The 4,652-nt window shown below is 49.0% G+C and overlaps 1 long non-coding RNA gene across 1 annotated transcript; it reads left to right on the top strand.

Moving 5' to 3' along the window:
• The first annotated feature begins 2,420 nt into the window (after positions 1-2,420).
• Positions 2,421-3,877, top strand: LOC121137060. Its single transcript, XR_005874272.1, has 2 exons — positions 2,421-2,525; positions 3,382-3,877. It is a non-coding gene; the product is annotated as an uncharacterized LOC121137060 (long non-coding RNA).
• Positions 3,878-4,652: the final 775 nt, after the last annotated feature.

Raw genomic sequence — 4,652 nt, forward strand, 5'->3', positions numbered from 1 at the left:
TCAGATAATTTTGAATTCTTAACTTAAAAACAGCCTATGGTGAATTCTTTTGCAGATTGAGTAATCCACCCTGTTTCAGAAATTCCAGTTTTTTTATACGCCGTCTTGCCCGAGGAGGATGAGGTACATATGCATTAAACATAAGATGCAAAGGTCCCATCCCCCAGCCCCCTTCCGGGTTTAAGCAGCATTCTCACAATTATCTGCCTCAAAAGCAATTACACTAAGTATTAATAAAGGAGCTCCAGCCACAGAACAGTGCCCAAGGGAGACTTCTGACTAAAAGTCAGGGCTAATGGCCCAGCAGTTGTTTTAATGGATTTTCAATGAAGTGTGAAGATAAGAGACCAACAAGGGCCCAAATTCTATGACAGACCACAGTTAGCACCTGCCTTAGAACCCCAACCTCGTGTCTGTTTGTATCTCTTTGGACTTGGTGAACTGATCGCCTGAGTATTTACTGATTAATGTGTGTTTAACACAACTCATAAAGTCTTTGTTGACTCAAGAATAGGAGCTCCACCTATATTGTCTTTGTGGGGGAGGCGTTAACACTGCTCCCTGTTGTGACAACATTAAGAAAGATGGCCAGATGGGGGAACTGGACCCAGGGATTCTAATGATATAATTTCTGCTTTTTACTACTTCAGTCCTAGCTCTCTGACCCTCAGGTCCCAATCCTCCATTTTCTAACAATTGAAAACAGTCAGCCTAGATAGTCAGCCTTGTCTGTCAGAATGGCATACTAAAGAGGAATGTCTAGGAAGGGGTTTCCCCAAAGGGCAAGCTGTTTCTACCTGTGTAAACTAACACAAGAGTTCCCAGTGACCCTGTCTATGATTCCACAGGGTGTGGTCAGAGTCTGAGGGAAGACAGTGGGAGAATGTTCCAGATTATGACAGTTGTGAAATCCGGTACTTGCTGAGGTTCTTGTGGCCATGATCTCTGTTTCCTCCTTGATCAGTTATGGTGATTCTTCTATAGAACGAGTATTTCGTCAAATACCCATGGAGTAGCAGAATTTGGGGAACCACAAATAGAAGTAACACACACACACACGATTTTGAGGTCTTGCTCTGTAGCTCAGGCTGGGATGGAATTCTATATAGCTTAGGCTTGCCTTGACTTGTCCATGTTCAGGCCTGTCTTCTGAGGGCTTGGATTACAGGCTGGAACCATCATATTCTGTGAGAGGCATCTAGGTCTATAGGCTACTCTGTAGCTGAGAAAACTATTGAGGAGTCCCAGTGGGGCTGGACCAAGATGGTGGTGGCTTTTCTAACGTTGCAGGTCTCCTGAGGACCCAGATACTGTGTAACAAAACTTTTCCTGAGAAGACTCTGTGTAAGAGTTACAACTCTTAGGGAAAAGACTTCCCCAGAAGAGGTGTTGCAATAGCTTTTATGGTTTGTGGGACCTCAGAGACTTCCCTGGTCTACAACTGACAGGGGATAGCCCACCACTGGCATTGGGTCTCACCATATAGCTCTGGCTGTCCTGGACCTCCCTATGTAGACCAGGCTGGCCTCAAACTCACAGTGATCTGCCTGCCCCTGCCTCCCGAGTGCTGGGATCAAAGACTTGTGCCATCACTGCTGGATTACTTTGTGTTTTGAGGTAGGGTTTCTTGTTGGACCTGGAGCTCAAAGATGAGACTTGTCTGACTAGCTAGTGAGCCCAGGGATCCTCTTCCCTCCCCTTCCCCAGTGTCAAGATTGCGTGTGTACTGCAGAAGGCGTGTTAGAGCACATAGGTAGACAAGGAAGTAAAATCAGGCTCCCTAAGATGCTAGTTTATTGTTCCCAGACGACACATTGAGGAGAAATGGTGAGTGTGCATGGGGGTTTTGTCTAAACAGGACCAGGGCAGGACCCAGGGGCCCTGTAAAATACCTAAGCCAGGATCTGTTTAGTGAACCTCTAGCCTTAAGCCTTTCTCAGGCCCAAGGGAAAAAGCTGCTACTTTCCCTTTCTTTGTGGCTTGTTCTAACTTTCCTGGTACTTCAGTTGAGCTTGGAGAGCCCCTAGACCAGTGGTTCTCAACCTTCCTAAGGGTGTGACCTCCCTAGTGGTGCGACCCTAATACAGTTCCTCATGTTGTGGTGATCCCCCCAACCACAAAATTATTTTTGTTGCTACTTCATAATTTAATTTTGCTACGTGTTAATGAATTGCTATGTAAATACATAATATGAAGGATGTTCTTAGGCAACCCCTGTGAAAAGGCCATTTGACTCCCATAGGGGTTATGACCTATAGGTTGAGAACCACTTTCCCAGACGGTTACTGGCACCCTGTTACTTCCATACCTTTCTGTTTTCACTGGTATTGGAGACTGACTCAGGTTCTTATGGCCTGCAGCAAACAATTTACCAATGGATCCACTCCCTGACCCCATGTATCTGTATCTCCATTTATATAGAGTCTGCATCTACATACAATCTAACTTCTTCCTGTTGGTTCCAGTCTGGAGGAGCCTGAATGATGGAGGATCTGCTGATTGGCTTATCACCCTCCCTCCTCTAGGTATGCGCTCGCTCCTGAGTTGGCGAGTCTAGGACACCGCCCTGCAGGAAGGAGTTAGGTGCTCAGTCCAGTGCACCATGCTCTTCTTAGCTGTCGTTTATGTGTGTGGGTAGGTTCAATTTAAAATTCCTGCGAGATAGAGGTAGGAGGTGGAGGCTGGGAAGCATTACAGCAGGGTACTGGCAGCCGGGGATTTCCTGGTGGGGCTCAGCTCTGTGGACCCCAGTGCTGAGTGTGTGTCTGTTTGAAGCTGAAGGAAGCAGTGGCAACAACAACAACAAAAGATTGCAAATTTAAACCCAAGCTCAGGTTCTCTTAGCAACACTGCTCGCCCCCGCCCCCTGGCTGGCAGTCCGAGTGCCAGAGGACAGCTGGGGTAGTTCGGTTGCTAGGAGAACAATGACTCCCTTGCTCTCGGAGCGGCGTGTAGGTGACTGGTGGCATTTCCAGGGGTAGACGGGTGGGCGTCGCTTTTTGTTCTCCAGTGACTGTGTCACAAAAAACGTGAGCAAGGAGACAGGAGAGAGGTACGACACGGAGAAAGCGGAAGCCCTTATTTCTGTTTGGTTGGGAACAGCCTCTTGTTTGAGAACATGTCCCCAGTGGGTTTGCAGTTAGGGAAGCGTCTGGAGGAGATTACGAAACAACCCACTTCCCACAGTGGTTGTTCCTAGCACCCACAGGCCTTCTGGATGGTTGAGGATGAAGTGTTGGGGAGCACATTGAGAGTGGGGTCCAAGAATGAAAAACATGGGGCTGGAATTGGGGTGGGGTGGAAGCTGAGGGTGTAGAGATGTTTTTGTTTGCTTGACAGACATTAAGAAACTGCCCATCTTGCTCTTCATTCCCTCCTCAGGGGACCAAATTGCAGGCAGGTGGGCTGCTGCAAAACTAACCGGAGTACTCACCACAGCCTTGACTCTGCCTCTCCCTGGGGCCTTGGAGGGTGACAGCGTGTGGTTGGGGCATAGCAAGCTGGGAGAGGAGAGCAAGGACAATCCGAATCCTTCCACCTAATGTGTTGTCTGCTGTTCTCAGACTCCATGCATTTGCCAGGTCTGCCTTGCAAATCAGGGATTTTCACTAGGAGGCCTGCTTTCACAAGGCTTGGGGAAGCAGAAGATTGAACCCGGCTGTTCCACGGAAGACCTTATATCTGCTGCCCCATGGGACAGGGTGCTATCTGTGACAGGACTGGAAGCAAAATACATGGAGTGTCACCTTCAGCCTGTTTTCTGAGAGCATTCGTGGAAGAAAACACTTACATTACCTCCCAGAGGGGTCTCTGCTTCCAGAGTAGGCAGCAGGATACAATGCTTATCAAATGAAGGACTCTGGTTCCCTCTTGGCCATCCAAAGGCTATCATTTCTGAGATTTTGCCACAATAAGATAGGGTCACGAGATAAGGCCTGATATTAGAAGATGGGATAGCTGGAAAGACAAGCTTTGTGGTCCTCTGCCCGTCTGTCTCTGTCCGTCCGTCCGTCCGTCCGTCCGTCCGTCCGTCCGTCCGTCCGTCCCTCCTCCCTCCCTCCCTCCCTCCCTCCCTCCCTCCATTACTCCTTCTATCTCCCTCTCTCTGGCTTCTGGCTGGACAGGAACTCCAAGGCCCAGCAAGGCTACAGCAATCAAGATGAAGCCTTGAGTCCCTGAATGACTTTATGGAGTGGGACACCCCCAGCCTTGACTCTCAGGGACTGTGAGTGAAACGGTCTTGGTTGCGTGGAGCCGGCAAACTCAGGGGCTGAGTGTAACAGTCAAGTTGTTCTCACGAACACAGAGCACACATAAGGAACTGGAGAGATGGTGGGATTTGTCAGGGATGTTTCCATGACAAAGTAGAGAGGGGCCTCCTGGTGTCAAAAGGAGTGAGATGGAGTGTGAAGAAACTGTGTGTGTGTGTGTGTGTGTGTGTGTGTGTGTGTAAATGTCTCTGTGGGAGTCTGAGCTTTCTCCCCTTTCCTTTCTCCATCCCTTTGTCCCTCCCTCACTGTCTCTCTCTCTCCCTCCCTCCCTCCCTCCCTCTCTCCCTCCTCCCCCTCATGGCAGGGTGTCATTTTGTAATCCATATTAGACTGGAACTAGCTCATGGCCTTGAACTTGCCACCCAAGTGCATCAGGTCCCT

This window comes from Mesocricetus auratus, unplaced genomic scaffold (genome assembly GCF_017639785.1).
Source record: "Mesocricetus auratus isolate SY011 unplaced genomic scaffold, BCM_Maur_2.0 Super-Scaffold_100676, whole genome shotgun sequence".
Lineage (NCBI taxonomy): Eukaryota > Metazoa > Chordata > Mammalia > Rodentia > Cricetidae > Mesocricetus > Mesocricetus auratus.